The following is a 22267-nucleotide window of genomic DNA, read 5'->3' as shown; positions in this document are numbered from 1 at the left end:
TTTATATTCTACATTTACTAAGTTTCACATGCATCCTTGTGTAAGATTCACCGCAGGTGTAATCCCACCAATCACCCTTCTTCTGCCCATCCTCCCCCCTCCCTCCCCTCTTTATCCCCTCCCCCCTATTCTTAGGTTATAACTGGGTTATAGCTTTCATGTGAAAGCCATAAATTAGTTTCATAGTAGGGCTGAGTACATTGGATGCTTTTTCTTCTATTCGTGAGATACTTTACTAAGAAGAATATGTTCCAGCTCCATCCATGTAAACATGAAAGAAGTAAAGTCTCCATCTTTCTTTAAGGCTGCATAATATTCCATGGTGTACATATACCACAATTTATTAATCCATTCATGGATCAATGGGCACTTGGGCTTTTTCTATGACTTAGCAATTATGAATTGGGCTGCAATAAACATTCTGGTACAAATATCTTTGTTATGATGTGATTTTTGGTCTTCTGGGTATATACCTAGTAGAGGAATTATAGGATTGAATGGCAGATCAATTTTTAGATCTCTAAGTGTTCTCCAAACATATTTCCAAAAGGAATGTATTAATTTGAATTTTCACCAGCAGTGTAGAAGTGTTCCCTTTTCCTGACATCCACGCCAACATCTCTGGTCTTGGGATTTTGTGATATGGGCTAATCTCACTGCAGTTAGATGATATCTCAAGGTAGCCTTGATTTGCATTTCTCTGATGATTAAAGATGATGAGCATTATTTTTTCATATGTATCTGTAGGCTGTGCGCGTCTTCTTCAGAGAAGTTTCTCTTCAATCCCTTGCCCAGCCTGAGATGGGATCACTTGTTCTTTTCTTGCTTCTATGTTTGAGTTCTCTGTGGATTCTGGTTATTAAACCTTTGTCAGAGACATAACCTGCAAATATCTTCTCCCATTCTGAGGGGTGTTTACTTGCTTTACTTACTGTGTTGTTGGCTGTGCAGAAGCTTTTTAGTTTGATCAGGTCCCAGTAGTGTATTTTTGAAGCTGCTTCAATTGCCCAGGGGGTCCTCCTCATAAAATGCTCACCCAGACTGATTTCTTCAAGGGTTTTCCCTACACTGTCTTCTAGTATTTTTATAGTTTCATGTCTTAAGTTTAAATCTTTAATCCAGTGAGAGTCTTTCTTAGTTAATGGTGAAAGGTGTGGGTCCAGTTTCAGTCTTCTACAGTTCACCCAGCACCATTTGTTAAATAGGGAATCTTTTCCCTACTGAATATTTTTAATTGGCTTGTCAAAGATCAAATAATGGTAAGTAGCTGGATTCATCTCTTGGTTCTCTATTCTGTTCTAGACATCTATTTCTCTGTTTTTGTGCCAGTACCATGCTGTTTTGATCACTGTCAATTTATAGTATAGTCTGAGGTCTGGTAGCATGATTCCTCCTGCTTTGTTTTTATTTGAGTAATGTCTTGGCTGTTCGAGGTTTTTTCTAATTTCAAATAAAATGAAGTATTATTTTTTCAAGATCTTTGAAATATGACAGTGGAGCTTTAATAGGGATTGCATTAAAATTGTATATTGCTTTGGGTAGTATGGACATTTTAACAATGTTGATTCTTTCCAGCCATGAGCATGGTATGTTTTTCCATTTATTAACATTTTCAGCTATTTCTTTCTTAGAGTTTCATAGTTCTCTTTATGGAGATCTTTCACATCCTTTGTTAGATAAACTCCCCAATATTTCATCGTCTTTGGCACTACTGTGAATGGAATAGAGTCCTTAACTTTTTTCAGCTTGACTATTGTCGGAATATTTAAAGGCTACCAATTTACGAATGTTGATTTTGTAACCTGGGATGCTGCTGTATTCCTTGATCACTTCTAATAGTTTTGTATTAGAATCCCAGGTGTTTTCCAGATATGCAATCATATCATCTGTGAAGACCGAAACTTTGATCTCTTCTAACCCTATATGGATACCCTTGATCACCTTTTCTTCCCTAATTGAGGTAGCTAAAACTTCCATTACAATGTTAAAGAGCAGTGGAGACAATGGGCAGCCTTGCCTGGTTCCTGATCTGAGTGGAAATGATTTCAATTTAACTCCATTCAATACGATATTGGCTGTGGGTTTGCAGTAGATGACCTCTATCAGTTTAAGAAATGTCCCTTCTATACCAATTTTCGAAAGTGCTCTGCTCATGAAGGAATTCTGGATATTATCAAAAACTTTTTCTGCATCAATTGACAGAATCATATGGTCTTTATTTTTTAATTTGTTTATGTGCTGAATTATACTTATAGATTTATGTATATTGAACCAGCCTTGAGACCCTGGGATAAAACTGACTTGTTCATGATGTATAATTTGTTTGATGTATTGCTGAATTCTGTTTGTTAGGATCTTGTTGAACATTTTTGCATCTATATTCATTAGTGATATTGGTCTATAATTTTCTTTTCTTGTTGGGTCTTTTCCTTGTTTGGGGATTATGGTGATGTTTGTGTCATAGAAGTTTTCCTTCTTTTTCTACATTTTGGAACAGGTTGAGTAATATAGGTACTAGTTCCTCTTTAACGGTTTGGTAGAATTCTGACGTGAAACCATCTGGTCCCGGGCTTTTCCTTTTAGGGAGATTTTGTATGGTTGATGTTATTTTGGAACTTGATATTGGGTTGTTCAACATTTCCACTTGATTCTGGCTAAGTCTTGGACGGTGATGTGCTTCCAAAATTGGTCAATTTCCTTCATATTTTCATATTTCTGAGAATAAAGTTTCTTATAATATTCATTAAGGATTTTTTGAATTTCTGAGGAGTCTGTTGTTATTTCGTCTTTGTCATTTCTGATGGATGAGATTAGAGATTTTACTCTTTATTTTCCTGGTTAGGTTAGCCAAAGGTTTATCTATTTTATTGACCATTTCCAAAAACCAACTTTTTGATTTATTGATCTGTTGTATAATTCTTTTGTTTTCAATTTCATTTAATTCTGCTCTAATTTTGGTTATTTCTTTTCTTCTACTGGGTTTGGGATTGAATGTTCTTCCTTTTGTAGTTGCTTGAGATGTCCCATTATGTTGTTAACTTCCTCTCTTTCCATTCTCTTGAGGAAGCAGTGCTATAAATTTCCCTCTTAGGACTGCTTTTGCAGTATCCCAGAGGTTCTGATAATTTGTGTCTTCATTGTCATTTTGTTCCAAATATTTGGCTATTTCCTTCTTATTCTCATCTCTGACCCGGCTATCATTCAGCATAAGGTTATTTAACTTTCATGTTTTTGTATGAGTGTGCAGATTGCTGTTGTTACTGAGTTCAACTTTTATTCCATGGCAGTCCAAGAAGATGCAAGGAATAATTTCTATTCCTTTAAATTTACTGAGGTTAGACTTGTGACCTAAGTTTTGATCGATTTTGGAGTATGTTCCATGGACTGATGAGAAGTATGTGTATTCAGTTTTGTTAGGATGAAATGTTCTGTAGATGTCTGCTAAATCCATGTGTTGGATGGTTAGGTTTAAATCTAAAATTTTTTTGCTCAGCTTTTTATTGGAGGATCTGTCCAACACTGCCAAATGTGTGTTGAAATCTTTGACTGTTATGGAGCTAGAGGAAATCAAGTTGCTCATGTCTGTTAGAGTTTCTCTTATAAATTGAGGTGCATTCTGGTTGGGTGAATAAATATTAATAATTGAAATCTCATCATATTATTACCTTTTTTTTTTTTTTTTGTAGAGACAGAGTCTCACTGTACTGCCCTCGGGTAGAGTGCCGTGGTGTCACACGGCTCACAGCAACCTCTAACTCTTGGGCTTACGCGATTCTCTTGCCTCAGCCTCCCGAGCAGCTGGGACTACAGGTGCCCGTCACAAGGCCCAGCTATTTTTTTGTTGCAGTTTGGCCGGGGCTGGGTTTGAACCCACCACCCTTGGCATATGGGGCCGGCGCCCTACTCACTGAGCCACAGGCGCCGCCCCATATTATTACCCTTAACAAATATGAAGTGACCATTCTTATCTTTCTTTACTTTTGTTGCTTTAAAGCCTGTTGTGTCTGCAAATAGAATTGAAACACCTGCTTTTTTCTGATTACCATTTGCCTGAAATATGGATGACCATCCTTTCACCCTGAGTCTATATTTATCTTTTAAGGTAAGATGTGACTCTCGTATGCACCAAATTTCTGGTCTGAGTTTTTTGTATGCAGTCAGCTAACCTGTGCCTCTTTAGAGGACAGTTTAAGCCATTCACATTAATGGAGAATATTGATAAGTCTGGTAAAATTTTGGGTATCAAGTTTTTCGAAAGTCCAGTGGACATTTTTAATCCTTTCTCCACTGTGGAAGTTGTAGTTTGATCAAAAGTTTCTGAGTGAGTTTACTTTTGTGGTAGAGGATTGGGCTCGTCATTATGGAAGATAGGTCTGAGAATATCCTGAAGAGCTGGTTTGGTTATGGCAAATTTTCAACATATGAATGTTATTAAAGTATTTAATTTCTACATCATAAATGAAACTCTGTTTAGCTGAATACAGGATCCAGGGTTGAAAGTTATTTTTCTTTAGGAGATTAAAAGTCGATGATCACTCTCTTCTGGCTTGAAAAGTTTCAGCAGAGAGCTCTGCAGTCATTCTAATATTCTTCCCTTTGTAGGTAATGGATTTCTTACGTCTGGCTGCTTTCAGAATTTTCTCCTTCATATTAACTTTAGTGAAGTTAATTATGATATGCATGGGGGATATCTTATTCGGATTGAGTCATGCTGGGGTTCTGAAACTGTCTGCTATCTGAATTTCAGAATCTCTTGCCATGTCTGGAAAATTCTCTTTCATAATTTCATGGAGAAGGGCCTCTGTGCCTTGTGAGGCGACTTCACCACTTTCAGGGATTCCAATGAGGCGGATATTAGCCTTCTTCAAATAATCCCAGAACTCTCTGAGAGAATGATCCGTTTTTGTTCTCCATTTCTCTTCCTCTTTTAGAGTTTGGGAGCATTCAAAGGCTTTGTCTTCAATGTCAGAAAATCTTTCTTCTGCTTGCTCCACTCTGTTACTGAGGGATTCTACTGTATTTTTCAGATCTTTGAGGGCTGCAAATTCTTGCTTCAGTGCATCAAAATCTTTGGTGGCTTTGTCTTTAAATTCATTAAATTCTTGACACAACTTTTGAATTTCTCATCAAATTTCTAATTCAGACTTTTGAATTGCTCCTCGAATTTCTAATTCCAAAATTTCCTCTATTCTATTAATCTTGTTTGCAATCCAGATTCTGAATTCTATTTGTGACATCTCGGCTAGCTGTTTATGAATGGGATCTTCAGTTACATCTGCCATATCTTTCCTTGGGGGGGTTGATCTATTCTGGTTATTCATGTTACCAGAGTTTTTCCACTGATTCTGCCCCATGATTATTTTACACCATTTTGTTTTCCCCCTGGAGCTTTGTCAAGGACCCATACATGCTCTAGCCTGAGAAACTGGGGACCTGTTCGGTGTGGTGATGCTAAGTGGTTCTGTCTTGTTTTCAGCTGGTCTCTGTTCAACCCTAGTGAAACAGTTACTCTGGGTTGAAGTCTCAGCTATGGAGAAATACCAGCAATTAAGTCACCCTGCCCCTCACAGGCAACAATTGCAAAAGGAAAATCAAACCTTCCTACAACCACACACCCAGGGCACCACTTGAATAGTCCTCATGCGATTGGCTCAGTTCAAAAGGTCCAAATCAATTGTCTCAGTCAGCACCTGTCTCAGGTGGGAGAGTTTCAAAGTTCTCTGGCAACTGGATTGCAGGGGTGTGGTGACAACACAGATATGACTTGCTCCAGTGCTCTGTGAAGTCAGGAGGACCCACCCAACAAATAGATTAGTCAGGGATGGTTGATGCCTCCTTCCCCACCTTGCACCTCTGTCACACCCAGTCACTGATAGCCCTGCAGGGTGGTGACCCAGTTGCCTCTAGTGAACAGATACTCCAGGGGTTTGTACCTGCCTGAATCACAAGGAAATCTATATCTGCTCAGCCAGGCTGCTGCGCTCTGCCTCTATCCAGCAGGGGGAGATGAGACCTGACAACCTCAGGTGCTTGATGGTGGCTAGGGGGTGTTCACTCCAGTTCCAGCCCCACCCCTGATTGATGTTACTGACAGAACAGAACAGAACAACTCTGCAGGAATTTGTTTCTGTCCCTGCTAAATTCCCCTGCAGAAGAGAAGCTGTTTTGAGTTCCCAGAGCCTGCGCCTCAGTCCCTGTCTTTGCTCCTACAGGTTTATATTCGGTTAGCTGTCAGTTCTAGCCTCCTGCCTTCCTTTGTCCCTAGGCTGACGATACCCTGAGGGCCTGGTGCGTCTTAGGCTCAGTAACGTGGTCCTCTGTGTCAGCCCTGTCCTGGGAACGGCTCTGCACATGCGTTTTCTAGTCCCCACACTGCACCCAGGCTGGTATCACCTCAGGCAAACCCTTTTCTCATGGGGCCTGCATTTCTGTCCCAGATCTGTTCCCAGTGGTTGCCACCTGATAAGATACCAGGCCTCCTCTGATTGCCCAGGGAGACAGGAGGTGTGGCTTCAGAATATCCCAGAGTGAGCCCTATTGTCACTGGAAATGGCTGTTGTTTTGTGCCTCGGGGCAATGCTGCTCTGGTGTCATTCCCTCTAGCCGACTGTCCTCTCCTCACTCCTGTGCCGCAGAATCAGCCCTGACCAGCTGCAGTCTAGGTCCTGTCCACACCCCTCGAGAAATCACCCAAGAATCTGGACTCCCGGGGGACAGACCTCCAGACCTCAGAGTTAGAGTGGGGGGGGGTGCTGGGAACTTAGAATTGCAGGTAGAGAATATATACAGTTTTATGCCTGGCAGGAGAACGCCATGGCAACCTAGTAGGAGAGGTAGGTCCAGTTTTTAGAGTGTCTCTCCTGTGGAGTGTAGTGGGAGGACCTTTGAACTCTGCTCATTTGTTTGTGGGGCACTCCGAGCCATTCTCATGGGGGAGGGGACTCCTGTCCACTTGGTAATGGATTTTGCACCTTTTCTTTGTATCCTTATGGTCACAGCTCACCTCAGCGGGGTTGATGTGCATTCTTCAACCTTCTCTCTTGGTGTAGTTTAATCTACCAGGTTACTTGCTAAATTTCTGTCCTATAACTCTCCTTCTGGACGGAAGCCTCTGTTGAAAGCTGACTTCAGTCAGCCTTCTTGTCTCAGCCCCTCCCAGGAAATGTTTTTAATGAATTTTATGGTTTGCAAGTTGAATGATGTCATTCCTTGTATCATGCTTCTATATTATCGTCTTCCATTACATGCTTTTAGTAGTCTTATAATTAAACCATCTATTTTGTGTTTCTCATTTCACCAATTACTATTTTTTCTTCCTGTACACATCATTATGTTATATTTTTTATTACATGAGATAGAACATTGTGCTTGACTCATACTGTTATTTATAACCCTGTACATATTTCACATTTAGAAGGGACACAAAGAGAATGTTCACATATTTACAATGGGTATTTTACTATAATTATTTTTTTCCAAACAAAGGTGTGTGTTTGCCTGTATGCTTAATTAGTGAATTCTTATGCCTTTATGAAATATTATTATAGAAGGTGAAATTTTGGTTCATATCTGATGTTTTCTGTTTTCCTTGAAACATTGAAAATGTTCAAACAAGTACCCAAATACAAAGGAAAAAAAAACCTTTCACCTATTTTTATTTAATGGAATCTAAGAAGATAAGCTCTGCCTGTACCAATAATAATGACAGTAAGAATAAAGTGACAATGGTTGTAGTTAGGGATATAATCAAAATACTGTTCAAACAAACAATTTGATGACCAGAGCAGGAGGACGATTAGAACCAGCCAAGCAGAGCAGAAGTAACAGGAGGTGGAAGGCACCAGCAGAGATAGGTATTATCCCTATAGTTCCTACACTGTGGGGAGATAGAGAAGGGTCTTGTGAGACTGGGTCAGCAGGAACAATTGTGGGCATCCATGAAGCTTAGGGCAGCAGGTGCCTATCTATCAGTCTGGCAATGCTTTAGTAGTTTGAACATTACTAGTGGTAACTTACATCCAGTGCTGTTGCCAAGGGTGAATATCAACCATGGTGACAGCATTTTAGGTTTATAGAGTTAAAGTTTACATAGAATTCCATCATAAAGTACAGGGGTTAACTTTGATTTTTAGCTTTAGTTAAAGTCATGTTGTGAAGAGCTCTCTCAACCATTGCTTGAGATCTCACTGTCACTGATCAATTACTTTGGGTTAAGTATTATCATCTACTTATTTAAAAAATAAAAAATATGGTTATTAAGTGGTAACACCAAAGCTGCCATCAGCTGTTGCTACTGAAGTGGACTTGACTCTCTCAAGTGTTTAAGAATGGGACACCGAGGAAAGGGCAGCTTTGAGAGAGCGGAGTACTGGATGCACTATAAGTCATGGGTTCTTTATGGAAGAGCAGACGACATCGCAAGAAGACAGAAGGAAGTCAATGAGAGATAAGTTAGGAGAAATGCCAGATACAGCCACTTTCTACAGGTTATTTTTTCCCAGGTTGTATTCCGGAAAGAAAAGGAGAAAAACACTGGCTCCAATTTTTTATCTAGTTTTAGCAGCAAGCAAATGGTGAACCTTTCACATGGCCTCTGTTCCAGAGCCAAACTCCAATTTCACCACCATGCTTCCTGCTTTATTTTGTTCTTTTAAGGAGCCAAATGCATTCATTGTAATTAAACACGGACTTTGAGAGCTAGATGAGTTCAAAGAGTGCAAACATAAAACCATCTTTTGATGACACATACCAAATAAGCAGAGACTCTGATTCCAAAAATCTAGGATTTCTTAACCTTAACACTGTTGACCTTTTGGGTTTGGATTTTTTATTGTGGTTGTAGGGGCTTTCCTGTTTAATGTCATACATTTAAAGCCTCCCTGGTCTCTACTTGCCAGATGCCAGGAGCATTCCTCCTGTCTTTGATTTGATTTTGGAAGGGATAGCATTTTTATTTCTTGCAGGTTTTCCTTTTTAATTATGTTTAATGTAGGCTCATGGTAACATTGATTTTTATTTGCTGACCACAAATTATTGGTGAGAAGGGAAGTTGGCCAAGAGATATAAAAGTAGCCAGAAACCAATGAAGGATTTTAAAAAAATTAGAATAAACTATAACTTATAAGTGAGCTGTGGCAACATCATTCATTTATTCTATCAATAAATGCTGGGTATTCAAAGGTAAATAAGACAGCTGGCTCATAGCTTTTGGGAAGCTTCATCACCTCCAAGGCTGGGTTAGGCTTCCCACCAGCATACCTTTAAAACTCTCCTTATCCTACACGCCCTTGTTGTCATTGTTTCTTGAAGTTATGAAACGTACATTGCTCATCATCATACACTCAGTAAGTAGAATATTTTTTCACATCCTGGGTGCTCAATGTATAGTTATTGAATAAGTAAGTGAATGCCTGATAGACTTGGAAATTCATATTATAAATTCTAAAATTTATGACTAATTCTGGTTGAGGCAGGTGTTTATCCAAATACCAAGGTATCTGTATTTCTATATTTCTAACTTTTTCAGTTCACAGATTTCTTTATTCCTGGTGATTTGCTACCTACTAATTTTGCCTTGCTTTTGATACATCCTTTTTGCTTTTAGAGGGTGACCTTGACAGCCACTAAGCATTGTGCTCAGCATTCTGAATATAGGGAAACCTTTGCTTTCGGGAAGTACATAGCGTGCTATACACTTCTTCAACTTTACATACATATCTCAGGACACTGGCGCACAAGACAAATGTCAGAAGGGATGAGTCATATTTTTGAGATTGGTCCTCAAACAGGCCTTCCACTTCTCTAATCTTTGATCTCATTTCTTCCCCTTTTTGGTTATCATTTCAGCTCTTAAACATCTCATCTATCCTGTCCTTCCGGATTGCCAATGCTTTTCTGAAGCTTTTATAGACCACAGCGCTCACCAATTTCTTACATTCTTTGCTTTGATAAAGCACTTCCTGAGACTGCTATGTCTTTGATGCTCTTTACTCGGCTTGTTGCCAAAGCCTAGCAAACCTTGAAAGGCCCTCATTAGATATGGTTCAGTAATGAAGAAACCAACACTTTTCTTGCCTGTCTTTAAACAGTTGGGTCAAATGCACAATTTTACTTTCCCAGAGAGAAAGGATGAATTCCTCAGAGCTTTCTCAGTTTCCTGCTCCCATATGGGAAATGAATTCAGAATTTCAGCAGAAAGTCTGGGTCAATACTTCCAGAGGCATTTACATTACAAAAGTATATACTTATAAATTGATGATTCAAAGAATATATCCTATTTAAAAATGGGAAAGAATATAAATAGGTAATTTACAGAAGAAGAAATTTATCTTGCCAGATTAGATTTAAAACTTCAGCCTCGATAAGAAGGATATATCGATTAAAATGAAAATGCAATAGAATTTCTTAATTTTCAAGTTACCATCCATTACAAAGATGAAATTATCAAGAATTGGTAAGCGTTTGAGGAAACAGACACTGTCATTCCCTGCTGAGAAGATAAAGTAACATAATTTGGTTGAAAAGTAATTTGACAATGTTATTAAAAGAGCACATATTCTGTGGTCTAGAAATATTACTTTTAGAAATTTATCACAAGGGAATGATTAAGGAGGTGAGTAAGATTACATGTTCAAAGATGGTTACATCAATATTTTAATAATCAAAATAGTAACAATGATAATAATATGAAAATAATGATATTCATTAATAATTATTGTTTAAAATTCACAGGTCAGGCACTTAACTTATCAGGTGGTGGTATTATTATTAGCTGTATTTCACCAATGAAGAAATAGAGTTATAATGAAGTTAAGTAACTGCCCAAGGTCTCACCAATCTTACACAGTGGAGCCAAGACTCTCACCGAGGCAACCCATTTCTGGACTCTATGATCATAATCACTAACAATAGGGGCTGGAGGTATCACCCCTGATTCATACGATGAAATGTTATACAGGCTTTTAAGTAATTTTAACGTTCTGTTGCTTTGGAAAATAATAACCATATATTCATAAGTGAACAAAACAGGCTCAAAGGACAATTTTTACAGTCTGAGATCAGTTTTGTAAACTTAAGATGTACATATGGTGGTAGGCAGACTTCTAAGGTGATTCCCAGTGAATTCCACCTCCCAGTATTTATAATATATATATATATTTGCAGTTTATTATATATATATATATATATATATATATATATATTTGCAGTTTTTGGCCGGGGCTGGGTTTGAACCCACCACCTCCGACATATGGGGCCGGTGCCCTACTCCTTTGAGCCACAGGCACCGTCCCTATTTATAATCTTTGCTGCTCTTGAGTATGAGCCAGACTTAGTGCCTTGTTTATAATCAGTAGAAGACAGAAAAAGTGGTGGAATGTCATTTTTGTGATTAGGTTACCAAAAGTTGACTTCCATCTTGCCTATAGACTCTGTTGTCAGCTTCGATAAAACAAGTTGTCATCTTGAAGAATTCCATGTGGCAAGGAATTGAGGATAAGCTCTGGCCAACAGCTAGTGATAAACTGAAGGCTTCAATCCAATAGCCTGCAAGGAACTGAATGTTATCAGCAACCACTCAGGGACCTTAGAAAGGGATCATCTCCTAGGCGAAACTTGACTGCAGCCTGTGAGAGGTCCCGAAACAGAGGAATTATCTAAGCTATGCCCAAGTCCCTGACCCCAGACCATAGATAATAATTGTCATTTTAATCCAGTAAGTCTTGGGGTAATTTGTGATGCAGCAATAGATAACTAAAACATATACATGTATATGTGTTTTTTTAATTTTCTTTTTTTTTATTAAATCATAGCTGTGTACATTAATGCAATCATGGGGCCATGATTTTTTTTAAAACCATACGTATATGTGGTTTAAAAAAAAATTTACAGTGTTCATCAGACAATATGATTGTAATAAGAATATCTTTTCAACTTTGCTTTATTCCATACCTTGAAGTTTTTCTATCAATAACACATTGTTTTATGCAATCATAAAAATGTCTACATTAAAAGGCAAATAAAGGTGGAGATAAATCAACAAAGGATACTTCTTTTAGTGGACAGTTTTAGAGTTATTTAAAAATTAGGATAGTTTCCATGCCCCCTTCACTAACACAATGAAGATTAGGAGGGGAAAGTTGCTTTGTCCTGACAGCTCCAGGGAAACGCTATCACGTGACTCTGGGGAACTTCCAAAACCACCCTCTCCCTAAGTAATGAGCTTAGCAGTAGAATACGAATAAGGAAATTAGGAAATAGTCAATGTTGACTGTGTCGCTCCCCTCCTCTTTTTCTCTCTCTTCCTCCTCATACTCCTTCTTCTCTTCTCCTTTCTCTTCTTCCTCTTCCTCCTCCTCTTCTTCGTTTGGGTTTTCCTTGTACTTTTTAGAATCTCCTTCTATTTCACCCTGAAATTTGGCATCCTTATGCTTCTTTCATTTCTCCTAATATTAAGGCAATACTACCATTATTTCTGCTACTCACAGTTTCTACTCTGCTACCACTCCCCACGTCTGTTTACTATAGAGTGCGGGTAAGCTCCCTTGAGGCAGCACGACTTAGAGGTCAAGAGAATCCTCCTCGAGTTGAAATCTTGGTCTATCACTCAGTATGTATTCTGGAAAGGTAAGTAAGCTCTCTGTACCTCAGTTTTATCATATAAAAATGTAGCTAAGTGGCCATCGCTTTTGTGAGTATTAAGTGAGGTGATTCACTAAAAATAGTGGCACATAAAAGAATGAATGAAAGTTAACATTTATTATGATTATTCACATTAAAGACTGACATGTTTCTGATAATAATCATAATAGCTACTAGTTATTTCATGCTTGTTATGTTCCAGGTATTACACTAAGCACCTTACATACATTTACATAAGTTTTCTCATTTATTTTGCACAATCATCTTGTGAGGTAGATATTATTATCTCAATGATGGTTACACAAATTGAGACTAGTTAAGGTTAATTAACTCATCTAAGAATAGAACAATGGGACAATAAAGTTAATGGGAATCAATCCTGAACTTTTCCATATTTCATCACATGTGAGATGTAAACTATTGGTGAAAAGATTTTAGGAAGTATATGGCTCATCTTCTGTGTGTCATGTCAATAGTCTAATAAGCTTAGAAATAACCAGAATATTCTATTTATTTGTATAGTTTTATTAAAATGTTGAGTTAATAATGTCTTTTCCTTTTCCTTCTCTTCTTCCTCTTCCTCCTCTTACATAGATGATAGTCAAAAACACCATTACTCAGTGAAAGAAGCCTTCTATCAAAGCTTACTGTTCTAGTCTATTTCCATGAAGATCTAGAAAAAGCAAAGGTAAGCAATAGTGAAATATAATTTGAACAGTGTTTGCCTTTTAGGGGTAGGTGTGGGAATAGATATTGATTGACATGGGTATGAGGACTCTCCCTGGGGTGAATGAATATTTTATATCTTAAGACTTGGTTACAGAAGTGTATTTTTCCCTCAAAAGTCAATGAATGGTATAATTAAGACTTGTACATTAATTGTACACAATTTTTTATACCCCAAAAAGACCTTTAAATAAATATTGAGCTCTAGTAAATGGCATTTACATTGAAGTGTTTATGGGTGAAGGGTAAAATGCGTCAAAAATAATATGGTTGATCAATGGATAAAGAATGGACAGGTGGATAGCTATGTGATAAAAAAGTATAGTAAATGTTAATTGTAAAACCTAGGTGGTAGGTACAATTATTTCATCTTTTCATTTACATCTTAAATTATTTATAATAAACATATAGGGAAAATTAAACTCTTATATGATAGAAATATATTGGTTCTTCATTACCTAACAAATTATGTCAGATATTCAAAAACATTATTCTATACATCTTAAATTGTGTTTGATTTCTCAAGTACACATATATGCAGAAAAATTGTATTAAAAATTTTGGCAAGAGAGAAATGTCTTTATATAAAGGACTACAGAAATGTAAAATCTAAGTTCATATTTCCTGTAAGTTCGTAAAATCAATCACTGCCATTCATACAATTCTTACTGCTGTATTTTTATATCCAAAGAACAGATGTATTTTTTACTTATTGAATCTATTCTTTCCTAGAAAGTAAGACTGCTTTTAAAGACAATAATTTTACTTCCAATGAGTTTTTTTTTTTTTTTCAATTTTTTTAGCCAGGGCTGGGTTTGAACCTACCACCTCCGGCATATGGGGCCGGTGCCCTACTCCTTTGAGCCACAGGTGCTACCCCTTCCAATGAGTTTTTAAATTTTAAAAATTTGTTTTAGAGACAAGATGTCACTCTAGCTCAGGGTAGAGTTCAGTGACTTAATAATTGCTCAAATAACCTAAAATTCCTGGGTTAAGTGATACTCCTGCCTCAGACTTCTGAGTAGCTGGGACTACAGGTTTGTACCACCATGCTTAGCTAATTTAAAAAGAAAATCTTTTGTAGAGAGGTCTCACTATGTTGCCCAGGCTACCCTTGAACTTTTGGCCTCAAGCATCTTCCAGCCTTGGCCTCCCAAAGCACTGGGATCACAGGTGTGAACCACCATACTTGTCCCCTAAGATAAAGTATATCCTTAAAATTCTTCAACGTGGAGACACTAATCATATACTTGACACCTATGGGACTTGATAAATAATAACATTTGTTTATATTCTATTTATTTGATGCATAGATTCCAAAATGATAACTTCATAGTCAAACACATTTTTAATCATGGAAGAGGAATGATTCTATTTTTATGTATAAGCATATTAAAATGTGAAGGAAGGAAGTTGATTTCCCAGGGCCCTTAATATATAAAAGGGTAACCCTATAATCTTCAGGGTCATGTCAACCACATGTTGATATTCACATGTTGATATGCTATAATGATTTAGTCATGGAAAAATCTATTCCATGTTGCACTTGAATAGTTCCATCAATCATATTTTCACATTCCTTTCTTCTCTCTGTGTGTTCTTCATCCCATATTTTCTCATCATTTAACATTTTCTCCATAATTGCTCATCATATTTAAAAACAAAAATTCTCTCTATTTTTCAGTGGATCTTCAAAGAAATGGAATTTGATGATAGGAATGAGTTCTCAACTCACGTTTTGCATACATTTGTCTAATGGCCATGACAATTACTTAATTATTTTGATAGCTTTTGATAACTTCTTTTGATAACTTCTAAGTAAAAATGGTAAAAAATTTGAAAAATTAAAAAAATAAGACTTTTTAAAAACTTTATATTTCAACATTAAACACTCTGTACACATTCCCTACTGTGTAAGCTGAGACGTACACACAGTTCTTTCCTCCTCTGCAATTTTCTCAGTTACATACTCATTTTACATTTTTAAGATTTGTAATAGTTATATTCTGTTCTATGTCTGTAATTCTCAGAATTGGTGACTGTGGTTCTATATTAAGGTGGCTTTATCATGGTTTCTCTCCATTGAGTTTTTGATCCTTTTTAGGGCTATGTTTTGTAAAGGAGTTTCCTTTTCAGGAAAGGGTCATGTGCACCTATTTTCTCTGTTACCATGTGCCGGAGATCACCTATCTTTAGTCTTACTGCTAGAAAGAGAACGTGGGTGATGATGCTATTTTGTCTCTATTTTATATTGCTATTTTCCCTCACAGTCACATTTCATCTTTATCTTGATGCCCTTGTCTTCATCTCAATCATCTCTTCTCTGTTTTCCTATTTTTGTTCTTTTTGTTTCATTTTGTGTGATTTTCTCAAGTCTCTCCTCCATATTTCTAAATATATTTGCACTCTTGTTTATTCTAGATTTTGTTATTTCCAAAGTAGTTCATCCCTCTAATAATGGCCTTATTTTTTTTTCTCCCACTTTTCCCCCCTGAGCTCTGCCAGCTTGTTTTTCTCTTTATGCTGTCTCTCCACTTGCCTTCTGTGTCTATTTTTCCCCTTTCTGTAATCCCTAGAGAGGTCATCGCAATACTTGTATCTTTTATGGAGTATGCTTTGAGGATTTTCTATTTTCTGGGATAGCCTGCACTTTTGGTAGAATTTCAGAATCTGTATTTTACTTATGTTCCTTTCTTATTTTTGTGTGCTAGTATCTCTGGTTACTAAACAGAGGCAATTCTATCTGGAGTAGCTATTTGCTGACACTGAGGGGAAGGTAGCAGAAGTGAGGTGGGCTTGCCCTCAAGTTTCAGTTTCGGCTGCTTGGCTTAAAATCTCCCTCACTAATTCTGCTGTGTCCTTTATTCTGGTGCTGATTCTTCACTGGGTTTGGCATTCAGAAGGTTAGTATGGCTCACAAGACCCATCATAAGGGACAGGTACTCAATCCAGACCACTTTCATCTGGCTCACTTTTGAGAAAGCAGCCTACTCCCCTATGCTCCAGTTTTCCTGACATTTTGAGGTATTAAGTTAGGATCCAGGGGAACAGTCCACTGACTCTCTTGAGGTTTGCCTTGGCTTCTACATTGCATCTCTATTGAAAAGAGAGTTTCTTCTGGGTAGATATGTAGTAATGGGATTGTGGGACCAAATGGAAGGTCTACCGTAAGGACATGTTCACTTGAATGTTTTCAGCAGCTCAATTCACATTGCAAAGATGTGGAAACAACACCAGTGTCTATCAACTTATGAATGGACTAATAAAATGTGAATATATATATACGGCACACTTCCTTGGAGGGGCACTCAACTATAACTTGGACTCTACCTTACAAATGCAACAATGTAACCTAATTGTATGTACTATCTTATTAACCCAATAAAAAATTAAAAAATTTTAAAAAGATAATTTGCACACTTTTTGGACTTGTGATATAACTATCAAGATATCTCCAACTTGACACATGGATGGATATACGTTGGCTCCTTCCATATTCTCTCATTTTAGACCATCTGAAAGGTGTTCTTTTCAATTTATAGTTTGTGACTATAGTTTATAGATTGTGACTCTTTCTTTGGTTGCTTTGCATGGTTTGTAAAGGAGGGGAGCCATTACAGACATCTGGAACAGCGTCACTAATTAGAAGCATTGACTACCTGGCAGGCTGACCTCAAGCCCAATCCTCCCCTGAATTCTGTCCAACAAATCAATCACAACCTAATCTATCTTCTTCTTTTTTTTTTTTGGTCTCATCTTGGTCCTTAACAAATTCATCAGATTATATCATTAATCATACTTATTTTTCATATGTGGAAAAGTTATAACTTAATTTCTATGAAGGAAGGTAGTCACATTAGCCTTGGGTACATCCCGATTCCTGCTTTCGAGCAGAGCGCCTCGCAGGTAACAAGTACTCAATGAGAATTTTGAATAAAATGATAAAATAACTCATAAATGTAGTATTAACTTACTTCCAAACAAGATTACATTACTAGAGGGCAGCCAATGTATGCCAAAGTAAATAACTTTAAAAACTTTTTAAAAAGACTATAAAATCATACATATTATATAGATGATAAAGCAGAAAATAAATAAGCCTTTACTGCCTTAAAGACTGAATTGAATTAAAAAGACTGTGGAGATATTTTCAGAAGATGTTAATAACATATTTCTGAAAGTTAGAGAAAAATAAAATAGATGACATCAAAAATACAAATCAATGACAAGATAAAGGTAAGAAAACTGTTAGAAATAAAATAGAGGAAGAAAAAAATAATCTGCTGTGTCCTTTATTCAGGTGCTGCGTCTGTGAGGTTTGGGGGTTGTTTGTTTCTGCTCAAGAAAAATAAATTTTCAAGGCATTTTAAAAAATATGATCAAAAGAAGTTTTAATGATGCTTTGTTAATGCCAACATTGAATTTATGCATGGTTCAAACTGTGCTTTTAAGTTCCATAAGAGAAAGGTGCTTTAAATATTTAGTTTTATGACTATTCAGGCAAATATTCTGAGAGCACTTTAAAAGCATGACATTAAAACAGTTTTGAAAAAGATTTTTTTTTCCCCATTTAGGAAGGCACATTTGGTATTTCAAGATTTAATGGGCAAATAAGTAAGGTTTCCAAGTTTCCTTTTTTATAGTGCAGCCATATGACAAACCTCAGGTTTTGCATGTAACCGAACAAAACTTTGGTGAATGCCTGAAGTTATTTTCACACACTGAGGAGGAATAAAGATGATAGTAAATCACAAAAAAAATTAGCAAAATATACAAACAATTAAATACTTAAAAAAATTCAAATTCAGAACACTTGTAAATATTATGGGAGTCTAGGCTAACCTTTTATTTTAATGTCGAAATCTAGTAAAGCAAGAAACTTCTTAGTTTTGCATTTACAAAATAGTACGAATCATACATATCAAATATTTGGCGGTAAACCAAATAATATTTAACCCAATTCCTATGTAAATTCATGACATCACCACATGTGTAATATTTAGCAAAAATTATAATATATTTAAACAGAAATGATAAGCTTTAAATGAATTGTGACAATGGGTTTAATGGAAATATTTTTGTATTAGTAATGTTTTCATATAAATGTGTATTTATAAATTGACAATTATCATTAACCTCATAATTATGTAAACTACAAACACATCAAAGATTCCCTACTTTGCCATTGGTTACATTAAATCTTAAAGCAATTACTTTAGGGAGATTGCACTAAAAATAATTCTTTTAGATAAGAAAGTCTTTAAGTCATAGAAAGGTTCAGCGCAGATAAATAAAAACAGGAAGAACAGCTAAGGTACATGCGTGTGGGTACAGTTTCAGAAGATAATTACCTATGATAATGCATCAGAAATAAAAAAATGTTAAAGTTAAAAATATGATTTAATGCACAGGTAATTTGTCATAATGTACATAACATGAGTAGGGGAAATTCAGAGGTAGGAGAAATAATTGGGTAATTTACAAGTAAGATTTTGCTTAATTCCTGAAGACAAATTTCCATATCTTCTACTGTGGTAGGATTTTTCTGGATAACTTTAATATGAGTTTAAGATTAGCTCTATTATTTGCAATAAAATGCATAATATGGGAATTTCAAATACTATTGTCATCATTCCAACACTGTTCATTGACTTAAGATTTTTATTCACCAACCATAATACATGTATTTGTGTGATTCCTTGGAAGCTAACTTTCTGCTCACTCCTGCCTTCCTTAGGCATAGCTCCTGTTCTTACTGATCTTTTAAGCTGACATAGTTGAATAAAAATTATCATACAGGTAGGATTGCTTTTCTATGCTTTAAATAAATATTGAAAAAAGTCCATGCAGTACAAAATGAAGAATATGCTAAAATAAATGGTACAAGGACAGACATTAGGGCACAGATGCAATTTTATGAAGTAATTAGCTAAGATGATCTAATATATTCACATGGTAATAAAATTATTGGCAATAGCAAAGTGTATGCATAGATAGCAAGATACTGTATAAAACTCATTTATTGAGTCTTAAAATATTTTTAACACTATTACTTGCAGATATGTAAAAGATAGAAGAAGAATAATTTATGATATAAATATTCCTATTTAATTTTCTTGACTTAGAAGAAATTCTTCTTTTAATGGATGGTGAAAGAACTAGTTGTAATTACATAAATTCATGCTGATTCAATTGCTACTTATGTTGTATATTCATATTCATATAATTTTTTTTTTCTTTTTTTTTTTTTTTATTGTTGGGGATTCATTGAGGGTACAATAAGCCAGTTACACTGATTGCAATTGTTAGGTAAAGTCCCTCTTGCAATCATGTCTTGCTCCCATAAAGTGTGACACACACTAAGGCCCCACCCTCTTCCCTCCATCCCTCTTTCTGCTTCCCCCCCCCATAAACTTAATTGTCATTAATTGTCCTCATATCAAGATTGAGTACATAGGATTCATGCTTCTCCATTTTTGTGATGCTTTACTAAGAATAATGTCTTCCACTTCCATCCAGGTTAATACGAAGGATGTAAAGTCTCCATTTTTTTTAATAGCTGAATAGTATTCCATGGTATACATATACCACAGCTTGTTAATCCATTCCTGGGTTGGTGGGCATTTAGGCTGTTTCCACATTTTGGCAATGGTAAATTAAGGCATGAAACAATAAAAATCCTCAAAGAAAACATAGGAAAAACACTGGAAGATATTGGCCTGGGGGAAGACTTCATGAAGAAGACTGCCATGGCAATTGCAACAACAACAAAAATAAACAAATGGGACTTCATTAAACTGAAAAGCTTCTGTACAGCTAAGGACACAATAACCAAAGCAAAGAGACAACCTACACAATGGGAAAGGATATTTGCATATTTTCAATCAGACAAAAGCTTGATAACCAGGATCTATAGAGAACTCAAATTAATCCACATGAAAAAAGCCAACAATCCCATATATCAATGGGCAAGAGACATGAATAGAACTTTCTCTAAAGATGACAGACGAATGGCTAACAAACACATGAAAAAATGTTCATCATCTCTATATATTAGAGAAATGCAAATCAAAACAACCCTGAGATATCATCTAACCCCAGTGAGAATGGCCCACATCACAAAATCTCAAAACTGCAGATGCTGGCGTGGATGTGGAGAGAAGGGAACACTTTTACACTGCTGGTGGGACTGCAAACTAGTACAACCTTTCTGGAAGGAAGTATGGAGAAACCTCAAAGCACTCAACCTAGACCTCCCATTCGATCCTGCAATCCCATTACTGGGCATCTACCCAGAAGGAAAAAAATCCTTTTATCATAAGGACACTTGTACTAGACTGTTTATTGCAGCTCAATTTACCATATTCATATAATTTTTTATTGCTGTTCCCTACTTTTCACTATTCATTTAAGGAGAGGAAAGGCTACTATTTCACTATGAATATTTTCATTCCAAAACATTCCTTTTTTTTTTTTTTTAAAGTGATATCCATGGAGTGTACATTGTGAGAAAAACTTGTGGTGATATTGCTTAGTTATACTGAAGTGAGTTTTTCTTTTTATAATTTTATTTGCTCTTTTTCTCATGGATTTTCTGGCTTTTCAATATCCAAATTGTTTATTTTTCAAATTTTATTTCAGAATATTTCAGAGGTATACATGTTTTGGTTACATAATTTGCTTTTGTACATTTTGAGTCAAAGTTATAAGTGTGCTGTTCACCCAGAAAGTGTGTATTGTACCAGTTCAGTGTGAATTAACTCAACCTCTTGTCCTCCTCTCACCCACTTGGTTCCTACTGAGTTTTACTTCCCTATGTGCAGAGAAGTGTTGATTGAGTAGTTTAAGTATTGAGTACACACTGTGTTCATTTTTCCATTCTTGCAACACTTGGACAAATGGTCTCTAGTTCCATGAAGGTTGTTATCAAAGATACTGGATCCCCATTTTTAACAGCTGTGTAGTAGTCTATGGTATTCATACACATTTATTAATCTACTCTACATTTTATTAATCTACTCATGTATTGATGAGTATTTGGGTTGTTCCCACATTTTTGCACCTGCAAATTGTGCTGCTACTAGTTATAAACATTTGAGTGCAAGTGTCCTTTTCGACAAGATGTCTTTTTTTCCTTTGGGTAAATACCCAGTAGTGGGATTGCTGGATCTAATGGTAAGTCTACTTTCAGTTCTTTGAGGTATCTCTGTGCTAATTTCCATAGCGCTTATACTAGTTTGCAGTCCCCAACAGTGGATGAGTGTTCCTTTCTCTGCACATCCATGCCAGTGTCTGTTGCTTTGGGACTTTTTGGTAAGACCCATGCTCACTGGTGTTAGGTGCTATCTCAACTGTAGTATTGATTTGAATTTCCCTGCTGATTAGAGATGTTGAACATTTTTTCATGTGTTTGTTGGTCATTAGACTATCTTCATTTGCAAAGCGGATGGTTTGATTTTTTTTTCTTGATAATTTGCTTGGCTTCTTTGTAGATTCTGGTTATTAGCTCGTTATTGGATGTATAGAAGATAAATATTTTCTCCCATTCTGTACATTATCTATTTACTCTATTGCTTGTGTTATTGGCTGTGTAGAAATTTCTTGATTTGAGAAGGTCCCATTTGTTTTTGTTGTTGTTGTGATTGAGTTTATGGTCTTCTTCATAAATTCTTTCCCTAGGCCTATATCTGTAAGTTTTTCCAACACTTTCTTCTATAATTTTTATAGTTTCGTGCCTTAGGTTTATTTTTCATAAAATGTATAGAACTCTTCATGAATTTGCATGTCATCCTTGTGTGGGGTCCATGATAATCTTGTTCCAATTTTAGCATATGTCCTCCTGAAGCAACCCTCTAAATTGTTTTGAATTGTGGATAAAGGAGATCTGTTTTATGATAAATTT

General features: G+C 36.3%; 1 protein-coding gene and 1 pseudogene across 1 annotated transcript in view; both read right to left on the bottom strand.

Moving 5' to 3' along the window:
* The window catches only part of PTCHD4 (patched domain containing 4), a 217344-nt gene that overhangs the window by 121585 nt on the left and 73492 nt on the right, over positions 1–22267 (bottom strand). The window lies entirely within an intron of this gene.
* On the bottom strand, positions 22120–22214 carry LOC128595116 (uncharacterized; annotated as a pseudogene).

Source organism: Nycticebus coucang, chromosome 9 (genome assembly GCF_027406575.1).
Source record: "Nycticebus coucang isolate mNycCou1 chromosome 9, mNycCou1.pri, whole genome shotgun sequence".
Classification (NCBI taxonomy): domain Eukaryota; kingdom Metazoa; phylum Chordata; class Mammalia; order Primates; family Lorisidae; genus Nycticebus; species Nycticebus coucang.
The sequence above is the reverse complement of the archived record's forward strand: the minus strand, read 5'-3'. Positions and strand labels throughout refer to the sequence as shown.